The sequence below is a fragment of the Natator depressus genome, chromosome 5 (assembly GCF_965152275.1).
Source record: "Natator depressus isolate rNatDep1 chromosome 5, rNatDep2.hap1, whole genome shotgun sequence".
Taxonomy (NCBI): Eukaryota; Metazoa; Chordata; order Testudines; family Cheloniidae; genus Natator; species Natator depressus.
In genome coordinates this window covers 113250676-113268612 of record NC_134238.1, presented here as the reverse complement: position 1 = coordinate 113268612, position 17937 = coordinate 113250676, and positions in this window count along the sequence as shown.

Here is a 17937-nt window from a genome sequence, read left to right as displayed (position 1 = left end):
GAGAGAGAGGTGGTAGCTATCCTTATTGTGGGTCAGTCAGATAGGAAAGAGATGTAACACAAACACACATGGATTACGTAAGCACCTCTTAAAAAAAAAAGCTCATTAATAAGGCTGAAATTTACCATATCCTACCAAAAACACAACTTAACTCTTTCCATTTCACCCTAGCTGCAGGCTCAAACTGAGTTCTGTGCTAGTCGTCACCTCAGCTCAGTTCGTTTCATGCTGGTGTGTGTCTCAAAGCAGGACTCCATGTTTTCAGGTGACCAGAAAAGACAAAAAGATGGGCTTGTTGCCTCAGTTACATCAGTTTAAACAAAAGAGGTGATTTTTAAACCAAAGTAGTTAAACTGTTGCAAAAGTCTTTGGGGACACTTTTAGATTGGTTTAAATCAGCTGCTTTTTAGAGCTAGTTGGAAACCAGACTTTCTAGTCTGTGAGAAATTTTGGATTAAAAAAAAATCGTTCTGGATTGGAATGAAAAGCTGAAATTTTCCATGGAATGAAAATTATGAAAAAAATGATTTGAACCATCAAATAATATATTGATAGAGTAAAAATGTTTTGACTTTATCATATGATCAATTTCATTTGAATCTTAATATATAAATATTAAATATATAATAATATATTGAACCAATTTTAATATAAAGGTTCAAATTGATCAATGATACAATCAAAACAAAGTTTTGACTTGTTGAATATTTTATCACATTCCTGTGAAACGTTTCAATTTGAAACTTATATTTTTGCTAGATAATTGTCCAATCGATTTTCAACTATGTCTACTAATTTTGATTTTGTTTAACTTGATTAGGAAATTGTTTAATCTTAAAATGAGGCTAGATGTCAGGAAATCTAGGTTCAGTTCTGGCTCTGCTGCTGACAGTAGGAAATAAAAATTGGACCATAAATGACTGCTGTCTCAGTTTCCCCATCTGTAAAACAGATAATTGGGGGATTTGATTCATTAATGTTTATAAAGTGTACTGTGCTTCTCAGATGAAAGGTACACTAGAAATGGAAAGTTATTTAAATTCTTGCAGATCACTGTTACAACCAGGGCTCCGTGTTTGTCACGGACGTCGCGGAAGTCACGGATTCCATGACTTCCTGTGACCTCCGTGACTTCGGCAGTGGCCAGTGTGGCTGACCCAAGGGCCACCCAAGCAGCTGGCTCCAAAGGGCTCCCTCCTACCCCTCCCCTGTCCAGTGGTAGCTGGAACAGCCACTGGCCCCCGGGGGCTCTCCCCATGGCAGCAGCTGGCTCCCTATCTTCTGCTAGGATAGGAAAAACAGCCCAAACAATATTTTTCATTTAAAGTAAATATTTTCTGAAACAACCAAAAACTCATACCACTTTGTTTACAGATCATGTGAAAATAAAATCTGTTCAAAAACTTAATCAGACACGATTTATATAATATTATTGTGTGTCTTTATTTATTTTCCACCCTAGTGAAGAGATCTCCATATGCATTATCTTCAAACCTGTCTCATTTTCATGAACTGAGAATTTGAACAGTAGCAGCTTCCAGAGAAGTTCAGTCTTCAAAATATCTTTTTAGGTACCTGACACCTCACATTCAACACAACCAGACACAGTAGAGAGAAATCTCTACCTTTTTATTGTAAGACTTGGTGTCAAGCTGCATCTTTTAGCTTGTTTGCAAGAACTCATATGGGGCAAAAAACCCCATCAATTTATCAATCCTAGTTCTTGCTCACTGCCAGAATATGCATTCTGCTTTCAGCATTGATGACCACAATTCTTCTACTCTGTCTGCTTCCTGTTACGTGTTAATTCAGAAATAAGCTTTTGATTTAGAAGTGGTTCTGGCTGAAAGAAAGAAATAATGCAATAAAATCAAACATGAATAATTCCTTTTTGCACCTCCTGTGACATTAAGGATCATTCTATTCCTCTGTCTTCGTAGTAATAATAGAGAGTGCATATGTTGTGCTTTGCAATGTTCTTTGAAGTTAAACATTAGCCCGTTAATTCTCCTAACATCCATGTGATTTGGTGAATATCATTATACCCATTTTACAGATGGGAAAGTGAAGGGTGGGGGGGCAAATTCAGAGATGATGTGTAAATTACATGATGGCCTAATTTGGGGCTTGTCTTCACTTTTGATTCATTAACTATGCCAGCATATTTAAAGTGGTAAAAACGCTCCTAGTGTAGGTCCTGTTATACCGGTGGCAGGAAGAGTCAGTTTCAGATCCTAGATAAGAGTTCAGGAATTACTTTTCCCCAGTCTGTGCTCACACCATCTGGTCGAATCTGGATCGCAGTGGTTTTCTTTGGCAGAGCAATTTGGGTAGAGTATTCAGGCTTCTGATCAATCACAATAAAGATGTATGATAGTGCTACCTCCAGTCCAAGCGCTAGCAACAGTCCTATCAATATTTATCTTCCTGCATTTAGTAGAGCATGATTGTCTATTTCCCTGACTTCTTCAGATATGATCTACTATTTCCACTAACTTTAGGGAAAAGATGGTATTTTTTTGGCATTTAGCTATCAGTGGAGTCAATTCGTTGCAGCTGAGATGGGTTTTGCATTGTGGACATTTATCGACAAGGAACTGAACTAAGACCAGAGGGTGACTTTGTTTGGACCACCATGCTAGGATTACATACTGACAACTTCCAATCACTTCTGACCTCTGAATCATACCTTCCATGTGGCGGCCTAATCTTCATAGTCCTCTAAGTGTATCTAGTCCCTCAATTTTATGTATATTCCTGCGTAAGTCAAAGGCATGATTGTGACCTCAGCAGCAATAAAAGCAACTTAACCTAAAAAAAAAAAATCAATAGTATTCACAAATACAGGTATAGAATATTAAAACAAAAACTCAGATTTAAATGCAAAATCTACAGTAATGTTATGCCTGAAAGTCTGGCTCCTTAAAATTGAGAGGTGCTAGGCATCTGGAGTTCTGGGCCCTGAGCATCTCTGAAAAATCAGTCCCTAAAGCCCTAATTCAACAAAGTACTGAGCTGATGTGTGAACATTAGGCACGTGCTTGTCTAGTTGGCACTGAGATTTACATGCCTGAAGTCATATGAAGCATTGGTGACCTGAAGAAGAGCTCTGAATAGGCTCAAAAGCTTGTCTCTCACACCAATAGAAGTTGGTCCAATAAGAGAGATTACCTCACCTACCCTGCCTCTCCAATATGCTTAAAGTTAGGCACATGCTTGAATACCTTGCTGAACAAGGGATCTAAATGCACAGTGTGTGTGTGTGGGGTGGGGGGTGGAATTCTTCTGATCCCCAATGTAACTTTAAATCATTCCTCTTGCATGTATGTAGTATTCTTTTTGAAATACTGGGTAGTATATTGCTTTAAATGTAATGCTTTCGTATATGCATTATGGATGAGGTACCATTGTTGTGGGGAGCCACAGTTTAGAATTTTCTCACTTCTACATTTAAAATCTCAGCCACCCCCTGACACTAACATGTTTGCAGTCAAGTTTCCATAGGAAAAAACTAAGCAAAAAAAGAATAATTATCTCGCACTAAAAGAATGCTCTATAAATTGTAGCTAATTAACCCTCTCAGCACCCCTCCACACAAAACCCAATTACTTGGGGGTTGTGCAGAGAGGAAAGAATTTCACCCTTAAGGATTAAATGCCTACCTAAATTTAATAAAACTTAATGTTTATAATTCATTCTCATCTGAGTAAAAAAGGCAACAGAGAGTATTTGCCCATAGCGGTGCCTTTCAAATAGTAAAATATGTGAATAGTTCATTTCTTACCTGGGTCAGACTGAATGCTTAATCCACTACTTTAGCATCTTATGTACGTACTCTGTTATTTTGATCTGCTTAGGGTGGACAGCATTTGACAGCCTTCACTACAGTTCACTCTGGAACATCTTTGAGTGTTATGCTATGCCAATAAAAATCATCATTACCGGGGCTTTATCTCAAGGTGCAGCTTGCACTGTTAAAGTAAAGGCAGACTTGAGCAAATGGTTTAACATAGACACTGGTGTCGAATAAGGATGCATTCTCTCATCTCTCTGGTTTGGCATTGCCATTGATTTTGTTACGAGAAAGTGGAGATGGAGACAACTGTATATTTGAATGTTTAGATTTTGCTGATGATGTAGCTCTTTTAAGTTATGGCTTGACCAACAAGCAAGTAAAGACAAGACTGTCCCACATTGCAAAAGAGACAGGACTAACAATTAGTTATGAAAAAAATCTAATAAACTCCAGCAACTCCCAGCTCATTACATTAGAAGGCAAGAGAATGCAAGAGGTGAGTCAATTCATATACTTTAGTAATAATGTGCAAGCAAATGGGGATATTCAGAAGGAAATAGTGTCACAAGGTGACAGCTGGGTTTACCAGCTTAACCAAGATTTGGTAATTGAAAAATTTACAATTTAAAGGCCAAACTACAAATCTTCAACTCAAATGTTATTTCCACATTAACTTATGGATATGAAAGCTGGAAAACTACCAAAGGTACAGACAGACATCTAAATGCCTTTGAAAGCAAACGCCTGAAGAAAACACGAGGTATTAAGTAGAATGACTTTTTAGCAAATGCCATGATTTTTCAGAGTTCAGCAATTCCTTATCTCCAAAGTTATCCAGAAAAGAAAATGGAAATATTTGGGACATGTTAAGAATGAAGACAGAATGTCTCGTATGGCAGGCATGCCAGTGGGCAGCTGGAGGAAAAACAAAGGGGCTGACTGAAAGAATCCTTCCATTGAATAGTACTTAGAGAGGGAAGACTTTGGGGTATTAACATTGAGGTCATACAACGTGTGGCCCAGGACAGACAGGGATGGTGGAGTTTTGTTTGATGATATAGGAAGTTCAGATAGTGATGGTGTATATTTAAAAACATTTCAATCTATAACTACACCTACTCAGTAAGGTGCTCTGTCCCCTTCTAGTGGTGGCTGGGCCATCCAGAGGTTTAGGAACCTCTGCTACTTTAGCTAAATGGTAAGTTGTGAAAATAAACTAGGGAAGGTGAGTTTAACTACCTTCTTGAACAGTTTAATCCTGCATTTCAGTAAATGTTTTCATACATTTGTTGTATAAACAGCAACTTGCAGTGATTAAAAACTGGAGATTTTAAAAAAACCTGGGTTTTTTTTGCCACAGCGTCTTTCAGACATGTTTCTCCTATTTACATTGGTGACATCCTCTTAATTTATTGGGCCAAACATTTTACTCCAATGTCAATTCAGAATAACTCTATTGGCTACATTAAGGCTTCAGTGGAGTAACTCTGGATTTACCTCATGTAAATGAGAATTTGGCCCAATGTAGATGCACATGAGTTTACTTAGAGTAGAGTTTGACTAGTTAAGTCTATGCTTTTAGTTAAACCCAAGAGTAGAATCTGACAGAATCAACTTTTGTACAGGTACAGGTCTTGTTTGAATACCCTATCTGATTAGTTTATTAAAGTGCTTTTTGTATATTTTGTGGTGTGCCCAGCATTCAAAATGGGGGCAGCTAATACATTTGAATAAGTACTTTTTTTTTTAATGAGTAGGTTCTTTGGAGCATGATATTGGTCTTGATCTGTGTGTTTGATCTATGTTTTATAAAGAGTCTTGCACATCTATGGTGCTATAAAAATGAGTATTAAGAGACTCCATCTACACCTAAATTGGTATGTGTGCAAAACAGGCACTTGTGAGCCCAGAACCTCCTGCTTGCCTAAGTGTCATGCTGGCAACATGGAAGCCCTTTGAAAGTTTGGTCTCAAGTGTCTCTACATGGATCCCATTACAAGTGTTGGGGAAGTGCAGAGGAAGGCAAGAAAGAAAAGCACAGTGCTAACCAATATTTTGTTTCCTATTAGAGATGTTTATTGTGGTAGTGCCCAGACCCCAACAGAAAATGGGACTCCATTGTACTGAACAAACATAGAATAAGACTTCCTATCCCCAGAGCTTAAATAGACAAGATAGTCATGAGTGGGGCGGGGGTAGCCACATAACATAAACAGTATGAACAGTACAGTGGTGGCAAATGTCATGTTAGTTTTGCAGTGTTGTTTTTGTTGTTGTTGTTTGTTGTTCTTTGTTGTTTAACTCCTTTCAGTGGGGTTATGTTGGAAGGGGGTTAACTAGCTGGGGAGAAAAAAAAGGAAGGGAGGGGGTGTGAGGAGTTGGAGAACCAACCAATCAGCATTGGGGAGAAAGTGTTCAGAGTGAAAACTGCAGAAAGCAGTCTAAAGACTGCATCATATGTTATTCCCTGCTTTGATCTGTTTTCTGAAGCTGCAGTTCAGCCTTCAGTCTTTGCCTGATTCATCCCTTCAGTTTCTTTCCCCCTTGCCATGTGGTCTTGTAGAAGAGAGTTGCCCCATGCAGTAAGTGACCAGACAAGCAGTCATCTGCCTGTCTGAGACTAGGGTAGCTCGGTGTCCTGTGAGACTGCTAGTTGTAGCACCTTGGTCACGTAGGGAATTGCATAACAAAAAATTACAGGCTTAATTGGAAGCAGTCAACCTGGTAGGGTGGAGATTGGTGACACTTGGGGGGGGGCAATGATTGAGGTAATTAGCTCAATCAGGGAAGATATGTAGGTCGCAGGAATAGTCAATACAGGAGAGCTCAAAGCTTGAGTTAGGGGTGGTGGAGAAAGCTGGCTGGAAGGCTCCTGACACATGTCTACAGTATGTTCTGTGATGCTGGGAACCTAAAGATTAAAGACACACTTGGGGGAAAAGAAATTGTGTGTGTGTGTGTGTGTGTGTGTGTGTGTGTGGAAAAGAAATTGTGTGTGTGTGTGTGTGTGTGTGTGTGTGTGTGTGTGTGTGTGGTAAGAGACCACTCAAACGGGGCAGGCCGTGCAGCATGTCCTGTAGCTGAGGGAATGTGCTGTAACATGCCCTAACACTTTTCACCTGTGACATTTATAAACAAATGCCAGCCTGGACTTTTGTACCCATTCGAATGGATTTTTTTTTTTTTAATACGGGCCTAGTCCGGCATTCTTAGAATAAAACTCTGAGGGATACAGAGAGTCATGCTTTATTCGAGACATAAGCAAGCCACTAACTGCCTTGGGATAGGACAAAACTTTCCCTTTGGCCAGGTCTGACAGACTGTGCCAGGAGGTTATACTTTCCTTGAAGCATTTGATAGTGGCCATTGCCAGAGAAAGTATGTTTACTAGATGGACAATTGGTCTGATTTGGTAGGATGATTCCTATGATGCATTCACTTCAGTAGGTGCTTGGGATGTACAAGGAATAGAGAGATGGGGCTCTGGTGGATATTGTAGTCCATTTAGCACACTCTCTTGGCTTTTTATGATGCCCGTATTACTTTGCCATTTGCTGAAATACTTGTTAATATTTACAAATTTAAATGAAAATGTTTTTATCAAATAGATTGCAATAGAGGCAAAACCGAACTCTGGCTCCCCAAAAGCAAAGAGTTCTACTTACTTCCTATATTCTTTTCCCTTCTCCCCTAACAGTACAGTTTACAACTGCTGATATAACACACACAATCAAAGGGACAGCTCATTTTCTTCGAACAACACGGTGTACTGTATAAATTAGTGATGGACAAACTTTCCGCTGGAAATTTCAAACCCAATTAAGCAACTCACTGTGGTTTGTTTCAAGTACAATAAATGGATGTGATGTAAGATGCCGTTTGTTGGCTACAGCTATTCCTACCACTTACCAAAAATAGCATAGTCTGTATTTTTGTGTTAAAGAAAACAACATAAATAAATCACTGAATTCAGCATTTCTACATGGGACTGAAGTTCTAAGGGGACTGTGATTTATAGGTTGCTTTCGGAGGACTGGCTAGAGTTTGAATGATAGTAGAATCACCCTCTTCTTCCTCAAACCAGCCATTCAGAAGTTTTATTTAATTTGATTTTGATGTTTTCATTTTCAAATATGCACTTATCTCACGCTCTGGGCATGTTTACAAATGCTCCAGTATAGTACATTTGAAACAAAACTCAAGAAACAATCACAGAATCATAGAAATGTAGGGGTGGACAGGATCTCAAGAGGTCAGGTAGTCCACCCCCACCCCCGAGGCAGGATTAAGTACATGATGACTTGTCATAACACTCAAATTCTCAGCCTTTCCCAGCACTTAGTCACTTCTCGCAAAGAAGAATGAATGAATAGGCCTTGTAGAAGGAATAGGCCTCGTAGCAGGAAAACGAGGCCTTGGGGAACGAATAGGCCTTGTAGCAGGAGCTGAAGGTCTGGCAAAGGAGGTGGAGAGTGAATTACCCAGTGGTAGACCCCTCACTGAGAATGCTTACCTTCGAGCCCTTTTGTGATTGAACGGAGGGCTGCTATCATAGGAAAGGGCTCCCTTGATACACAAACACAGGAGGTGCTGGTATCACCTCAATTGCCCCCTGCCACTCCAGCCCCAAAGTCCAGATCCTAGCTAGATGAAAGCAATAACCATCAGAGAGAGTCTCAGAGCTGTCAAGGTGGCCATGAAATTCTGAGCTGATCCCAAGTAGTAATTATCGATTGATAATTTACCCAGAGCAATCCATTTCAGTGACTCCAAAGGCATAGTGGTAAGGAGCACAATCAGCTTAGCAAGGGATTGGTGGTGAAACGGGGAGGAAGGGTGTAGGGGGGACTCGTATACCAAAACTAGTCCCATTCTTTTCTCCATCTTAGGAGTGTCACTATCTGATCCCATTTTGGACTGGGTATCAAACATACCACCTCTCCAGTTATCTTGCCAGTGGGACTGAACAGAATACCCCAAACAGCAATGCAATGAGAAGCATCCAGAAAAAAAGGGAAGAGAGAATGCAACTGAGGAGCAGAATACAGGGTATGAATACTAGCAAGATCGTTTCCTTCCTGTCCTCCTCAGGTTTTTAAAACAGAGTCTTTTGGGCAAGCAATCACAATACCTTTTGCATTGTTGGAGGAGCACAGCTGACTTAGCATGGGTGTAACCTTGTAAGAACAGTGTAGCATGTTCCCTGCACATGAAGTTAGCTTTGTTGGTCACTGTGGAGAAGACGGCAGAGTTGTAGCTACTAGGCACCCGCTGTAATAAACTGTTCTTCCTTTCTCCTGCTCATAGCCTAACCTAAATGTCACCACTTTCTTTAGGGGATTTATACCTCCACCTGAAATCAATGCTTTTGATAAGAGTTTTCATTCATTCCTTTTTACCCTCTTGCTCTCCAATATGTAGTACCTGTCACTGGTTGCTATACTACTGTGAAAGTTTGTTGCCCCTCTGCACTGGGCAATCATTGCTCATGTGCTTTATTGTGGTATTGTTTTAAAAACAAGAATAGTATTACAGGCCACGATATCAGGCTCTTTTCTGTAAATGAAGGCATCTGAATGTGGAACTTGGAAGCATGTCCAAAGTGTCTGTCATACACTGAGTTATTTAGAAAGTGTCTCTTCAAAGGCATAAAGTAAGATTTTTTTACACAGCTTGACTTTGCCTAAAGCTTTTTCATGAAGAGCAATAAACTGTACTGAAAACTGGGTGCCAGCAGTCACTACTGGATTTCTGATACTCAGAAGCAGGCAGTGATAGCATTGAGGCTATAGTGCATGCTGAGAATCTGAACTAGTAGATGGAAATATTGTTTATAGTGAAATGCATACCTTGCTGTAAACGGGTTCTTTGTTCACCATGGGGGTGCCACCTCGTGGCTGCATGTGGGCAATAGCTCTGTCCGGTCTGATGGCCCTTTCCATCTCTCATTTGCAACCCCACTCATTGTCCAGGAGTTGTAGTGCTTCCTCTTTGTGAGGCAAGATGCTCCCTCTTCGTGGCTTGGCTTTCCAGCCAGGTCACTATAGTATTTCCCTTCCGAGGTGTCAAAGCTTCATTGTACAGGTTGACCAGGTATAGTTGCCCGCAGTCCTCCAACTCAAAACTATGCCACTTCCCCAGTGGCTGGTAAGGAAACCCAGGCCCATCCACTATTCCGGGTTCCAGCTCGGGGACCCTTGAATTAGCAGCCAAGGTCTAAACTTTGCTGCCATTTCCCACTCCACCTCTATCAGGCTTCTTCTCTACCACTCTTTTAGGCAAACTCTTCCTTCAGAGCCAGGATCCCAGAGGTTTTGCTCTCCCCCTAGGTCTCCTCCTTTCCCTCTCTAAGTCCGGAGAGTGACTGCAGGCTTCCACACCACAGTCTCCTTCAGTCCTCACTTCCTAGCCTTATACCAGCCCCACCTGCTCCTGCCCAGTAGGTTCCATCCTCAATCAATGCTTGTCAAGCCTCATTTCCCCTCAAATGTGATTTATGAGGTTACTTAACCCCTTCTGAGCCACATTAACTCTTTTCAGGCTAGTGTGGGGTGAGCATCCCATCACACTTACATGCAGAATCTGATCCTGCATTCCTCACTGAGGCATATGGTCCCACTGGCCAGATTCTCTGGTCTGCTAAGCCACTTTGTCATGTGTCTCAACTCATGGATGACAAGTGGGTCATTAGTATTTGTATTTGAGTTCCCTGAGTAGGAGAACTCTCTGCTGGTGTAGCCACTTCCTGCACCAGGCACTTCCCCCACCTCCAGTGTAGGGGGGCAGGAAGTGTTCTGGGGGGGGTGGGGGGGAAGTAACAGAATCGAGCTCTGCTCAGCCCAATTCCCCACTGATGTTAGGTGCCTGATGTTAGGTACCACTGGTGTAAGTTAGGGCTGCTCCAGTGAAGCTCTCCCTTGTACTTGAGCTAGGTGACTCTGGACTGGGGAGCTGCACTGGCCCCCAGAGACCCGCCCCCTACCCCCAGCTCCTCTCCATCTGACTGAAGCTTGCATGGAATGAAGAACCAAGCCCATTGCCTTCAGGAGAAGTTGTGGCTGTGAGTTCAGGGGCCTAGAGTGGCCAGTGCATCTATACCAAAATGCACATACACTGAAAGGCTCACCGTACACTGCAGTGAAACGTATGTATTTTAATAAACTGGCTAGTGCATGTGTGTACCTCTGCCCCTTGCTTGATATAAAACACTAGATCTAAAAATTCTAAATTACCATAGTGTGCAGTACAATAGTAATAATTCTGAAGGCCAAGAGGCCATAGATTTTTTAAACTACAAAACAGAAATGAAAGCATTAAACAAGAGATCATTTCATTACAAGAATGTTGGAGAAGATGAACGGACTGCCAGTCTTGTGGTGGGGTATCATCAATAAATTACATACCAGTTGTAATTTTGCATGTACTTGCATTTATACATTTCAGTGACTAGACTCTTACAGGGTGCTTGTGTCTTTCTGTTGTACCGTTCCGCCCTTTCAGCACTGATTTAAGTTATTCTCTACTCATTTTAATTGGGGGAAAAAATCCATTTCCATCTGTATCTTCCAAAAGAAGATGGCAGAATGATGGAATCAACAGAAAACTCTACCTGCTAAGCAACAGTAGCTACCATAAAGGCTTTGCTAAATAAACTGAAGTATCTTAAGACCTGTTCCAACATCCACTGAAGCCACTAGAAGTCTTTCCCTTGACTTCAGTTAGGTATTTGATCAAGCCACTAGTGCATGTTGATGAAGTGATTAGGTTGGGGAAAAAATGGCTTTTCAATCTGGTTGACATTATGTGATATAAACTCATTATTAATACTAATACATTAAGAGGATATAAAAAGCATTTATTGTCCTGTCTTGCACTATGAATATATCTATGTACAGTCTATTACCTGCATGCATACACATGCACAAAAACATTTACTTTTTTATTATTATTTTTGGTCTCCTTTTTTTTCTGGACAGACCATTTAAAACCATGATGTACTTAAAATGCTGTTTAATTCCATATACCACCCCCCCACCCCAACAAGGGATTACCAAAATATATTGTACTGAGAATAATAATTGGTATCTTTATAACCATATCGTTAATCTTCCATCTGTTGTCAGAACTGCAAGTATTTCATAGTTCATAGCACTTGCTATCAAATATTAAAATCAAACACATGAAAATCAATAAAAAATGTGTTTTTAAAAAAATGTGAACAAAACTTTTACAAAAAGAAAAGGAGTACTTGTGGCACCTTAGAGACTAACCAATTTATTTGAGCATAAGCTTTCGTGAGCTACAGATCACTTCATCGGATGCATACTGTGGAAAATACAGGAGAGAAAACCTTTTGTAGTGATAAACACCCATTTTTTCATGATTTGTGTGTATAAAAACAAACATCTTCTGTATTTTCCACAGTATGCATCTGATGAAGTGAGCTGTAGCTCACGAAAGCTTATGCTCAAATATATTGGTTAGTCTCTAAGGTGCCACAAGTACTCCTTTTCTTTTTGCGAATACAGACTAACACAGCTGTTACTCTGAAAATTTTTACAGTTTCCCAGTAAAGGGTCGCTTCTCTCTCTGCAGTAGGGCATGAACAGTCACCATGCTACTGCTATGAACACTGTCTACAGGATGGAGTAGAGAGAAGAGTCCATCCGTCTGAATCCATGCATATGTTTCAATGCAAAGCCTATTTACTTGGGGATGAGAATTTGGGCTGGATTTTCAAAGGAGACTAAAGGAGTTACATGCATTGAAATGTAATGGGAGTTGGACACTAACTCCTTTAAATCCCTCTGAAAATGCAAGCCTGGTCCTTGTTGTCTAGGCATATTAAAGGTATTGAACATATCTCCTTCAGGGTTGCTTCCTTGCTTTGTGTGCAGACATAACTCCCATTGCAGCTGCTGAGCTTTAGGTGTGATACACTCTCTCTTCTCTCCCTCTAACTATAATGTTTTGGCCACTGGATCCCTGCAGTTCTGACCCACTGCCTTTCATAGAATCATAGAATATCAGGGTTGGAAGGGACCCCAGAAGGTCATCTAGTCCAACCCCCTGCTCGAAGCAGGACCAATTCCCAGTTAAATCATCCCAGCCAGGGCTTTGTCAAGCCTGACCTTAAAAACCTCTAAGGAAGGAGATTCTATGGCACCTCCACCACACATGGTCCTGTGGAGAGAGCCACATTGCTGGAGCATGTGGTACTGCTTCATCCTTTTTCTAGAAGGATGTGCACCTAGGATGTACTTTGCTGGAAATGCTCCGCCTCTCTCAAACCCTCTTCTAAATTTTGCAGTTTTCAAGTAACTTTATTTGCAGCAAACAAATACACTGAAAATAAATTGCAATTGAGAAGGGAGATAATATGCCAATGAACTAGCCACTTGTGGTAGCATGAATTAATTTTCAGTCATGCCTTCAATAATATAAATTTTTGTGTGTGTGTGTTTTTTTTTCCAGAGGTGTTAAAAGTGCCACCAGCAATAATCCTTCCCTGACGTAGCCCCAGTGGAGCATCAGTGAAACTGATCCATTATCTGAGGCCACCTGGAATAATTGACAATTGATAGTGATGGACAATAGCCTGTCATCTCCTGGAAAAGTGAGTTCATAGTGCTAGTTTGCATTGGAGATTTCCCATAAGTTGTTTGTTGTAATTTAAGAATGAAGATATAGAAACTGGTGTGCAATGATTACTGTGCAAAACTGCAAATACCATCCGTACTGCACAAATTGGGATGTTTGTGCAAATGGATGGAGTTTTGTTGTTGTTGTTGTTTGTTGAGGGGAATGGTGTTCAGAACCTCTTAGGATTGGCCTTACAAAGCCCTATTGAAGTGAAACCCCCGTTGACTTCAGTTGGGAGCTGAGTTAGAGTTAGGCCAATGCTGAGCACCATTAAGGACAACATCCAGTATAATGGCAGAGTTAAAACAGCATCACAGGAAACTGCTATTTTGTACGATCACTTCTAAATGTTAGTTTCATGATACAGTTGTTTCTTATAAAAAAAACTTCTCTAAATTTCCCTTTTGAACTTTTAGTTATATTAATAATATATTTTCTCTGTATGATATGTTCACTTGTCTTTTTCATTTAATATATTTTGTTCTTATAGCCATGTTGTGTGGATCAGAATATAATGAGTCTTCAGGTCTGGTCTACACTACAAAGTGTTGTTGGCACAGCTATCATTTAGGAGTGCCACACCTCTAAGCAACATAGCTATGCCACAAAAAACCCCTGTGTAGACACAGCTTATATCAGCAAAAGAGACCTTTTTAATGTCATCTGGGGAGGTGATTTAACTATACAGGCAAAAGAACTCATTTTGCTGGTATAAGATGCATGTCCACTAGGGGGCTTTGCTGGTATGGCTATAGTGATACAGCCTTTGTAATGTATACTAGCCCTCAGAGTTTTTGTACCTAAGGGATGGGATCCTTGCAATAGGATTGAAAGTGAATCTAAAGAAGATCACGTAGTGTGATATTTGTGTGTTGAGATTACAGTTGGAATTAATATATATTTAAATATGAGGAACAGAAAATAAAGTGTGGATGACATTAATTTTCAGAAACAATTGTGGAAAAAATCAAGTTTCGACTGGATGATACAATAGATGGGGAGATACTTTGTATATATAGAAATAGTTGCTTTACATTTACTTTACTATGTAAACAACTGTATATAACTTTTTAGATAGTTAATATAATACTGTAAACTTTAAAGTCTATTTTTCTTCACTTGTTTTCTTTGAAGATACAGAAATAGTAGTCTAATTGATAAAATATAAGGACTACCAAAGTAAAAGAATTGAGGAAGAATAAGTAATTCCTGCTGCTTGATTATACAAAATGCAGACAATTAGATTTGGTCTCTTCTTGGTTTAATTTAGTTTATCCCCTCAGGAGAGATCCATTCACCATATTTAATTTAGCTGTAACACAATGTTGTAAATATTTTCCAAAAAGGAAAGCATAATGGGTTGGAGACATGCATGAGAAGCTTCTTATTTTTGTTCCTACCTCTTTTAACGCTGCTTTGTTTCAGTTGCATTAAAACTACTTAAGGGGAAAATTAGGCCTCCCAAAATAATCTTGGTTATGTGTCCTTAGTGCAGAGAGTTTAATAGACATTGCTGGTCACAAGGGGCCCTGATGCAAGCGCTGCTGAAGTCATTGGAATCTTTCCATTGACTTCCATGGGCTTTGGATAAAGTCTCCAGACTCTAAGGCTATGTCTACACTACAGCCGCTGTTGGCAAAACTTCTGTTGCTCGCAGAGATGGGGTTTTTTTTTTATGCTAAGCATCTTCACCACATGCGCTTCAGCGGTAGAGCTGTAATCGGTACAGCTCTGCTGCTGCAGCACTGTACGTACAGGCTAAGAACCGCATTTCTCAGAATGACCTGACGCAAGTAGTTCTGCTCAGGTGAGGGAACGCAGAGATTGTCCCAGCCGGGCTTGCAAGGTGGAGACAGGCTTCCTGTATTCTCTGCACCCGAGCAAGGGATGGATAGAATCTGGTCTTATATGTGCAGTAAGCACATATGCACTTTTATTTAAGGATCCTGTCCTAACGTGTTCAATGTTGCCATCCCCAAGCATTCAAAGACCAGGAGATTTTAAAAAAACAAACATTTTGGGTGATTTTTATTTGCCTCCTGGTTTTTGAGACTGTTAGGTTTATATTTTCAGGGTTTTCTCTGCCATAATTTTTTTTTTATGGAAGTTGAGATTCTCATATAGTCACACACCTCCAGAAGTTAAGGCCTTGTTAACAACAACAACAAAACAAAACAAATATCAAGAGTGAAAAATAATAAGAGTTGTCAACACTGTATGTGAACTTTTGGTCCCAGTGAAGTCAATGGGAGTTGTGCCACTGGGGCCAAGATTTCATATTATGTCTTTTTTCAGTTCTTACTCAGGCAAAAGTGCCACTGAAATCAATGGGAATTTTGAGAGACCAGGGTCCTGTGCACACAATTTTCACCAACTCTTGAGGCACCATTTGTCAATGAGCTTGGACACAATGAGCTTGGACACTGAGCCTGTTTCTTTTCTTTCATTTCCAGTGGTAGCTCTTCATTTTTTTCTTTTCTAAAAACAAAGGTATCGAAAGTCACCTTCATGCATCACTGAGTTTGCACCATTACAATATTAAACCTTCAGGAATGCAAAAGTTAAGAGGGGGGGAGATCTTCAGGAGGCACAAATGGAAGCCAATTTCTACAGCAGTGTTAACTGACCGGCATTTTACATACATAACAGTTTCTCTTCCTGTTTTCCCTTTTAAATGCATCGCTTAATAAGTTACTGTGAAGTCAATACCATTAAGAAAATATGATGTGAAGTGTGGTCATAGCAGCGTTGCTGTTACAGCTTTAACTTTTGCATTTTCTGTTTTTGTTTTCTTTAATTTTAACCGTGCAAACTTATTGTTGCTGAGCCATAGTTGTTTTTACTCTCAATATGTTTTGCCAGGCTGGTGACACAATTGCCTTTGTCAAGGGTAGACGCTGAGATTGATGTCTTGGGACCGGTGACTCAGGCACTGGCTTGCTTGAGCAGAAATGTAGCAGTCTGTGTTTTGATCCAGTTCAGCTAGAAAGGGGACACATTATAAAAACACTAGCACTTAAGCAAAGCTTTAGGCTAGGCAATTATGAGAATAGCAGCAGGAGAGAACAGCGGCTGAAATCCAATCATATATCCTCAATAAAGGTGTTTTATAGCCCCAGTGATTCTATTGGTGCTCCTTGCAGGTGTGCAGTTGTCACATGCAAAGGTGAATTCATGCAGAGACAGTATCACTTAGATAAAATACTGTAGTGAGTAGTTTGTCAGTCATCACTAATGAAGCACTTCACAGAGCCTCTTGCCAGCCGCCAGATAACACTGGTGACACCTGTAGATTATGTGGAAATGTTTGGGGTTGTGGGAGCCAGATCAGGTCTGTTTTGTTGAGCCAAGAAAGCAGGGTCAGGGCCTAGGAGGAAAAAAGAGATGGGGACTGTGCTGATTTAGAGGGTTTGAATAGAGAAGGATTTAAAGGTCTGATATTAGGTGTTATCTAAAACATTCTAACACTTTAATGTAGCCAAGGGGTGTAGATGTTAACATGTGCTAATTGGCTTGAGCTGAAACCTAGGTGTTTGACAACACATCTTTTAAATCCTAATCCAGACAACAGTGTGGGATGGAACAGCAAAGGGTAGGAACAGCAAAGGGTACAGTCCCAGTCAGAGACTGGCTCAGTAGCCCTGGGAGGTCTAGGAAGGCAGAAGTAAAAGGGATCAGGTAGTGGATTGGATCTTCAATTCCTATTTCACATCACTAGTCAATTACTGAGAATTCCTCATTCCTGCTAGCATTAAACTGACTTTTTTTCTAGGCTAATCAAATTATACTCACATTCCATGGTCAGAAGCAGGACATCTGGTGCATGTTAATGTTGATAAGAAACTATTTCAATATACCACATTACTTATATATCAGTAGCGCCTAGAGGCTCCAAGATCATAGAATATCAGGGTTGGAAGGGACCTCAGGGGGTCATCTAGTCCAACCCCCTGCTCAAAGCAAGATCAATCCCCAACTAAATCATCCCAGCCAGGGCTTTGTTAAGCCTCACCTTAAAAATATCTAAGGAAGGAGATTCCACCACCTCCCTAGGTAACCCGTTCCAGTGTTTCACCACCCTCCTAGTGAAAAAGTTTTTCCTAATATCCAACCTAAACTCCCCCTCTGCAAGATCAGGAACCCATTGTGCTACAGGCTGTAAAAAATATACATAGGGTATGTCTGCACTACAGAGACTATACTGACATAGCTGTGTCGGCATAGCGCCCGGGTGTAGATGCAGCCTACATCAACAGAAGGAGTTTGTCTGATGGGGTAGTACCCTCCCCCCCCCAATGTTAGCTACATCAATGGAAGCTGTGTCCATACTAAGGGTTTTGTTGGCATAACTACACTGGTCAGAGCGAAGTGTGTTTTTTCACACCCTTGAGCGATGAAGCTATTCCAATATAACTTTTCAGTGTAGACCAAGCCACAGGGAGTGAAGAGATGCCCCTGAAAGAGCTTACAATATAAATACACATGACCTGACATGACAT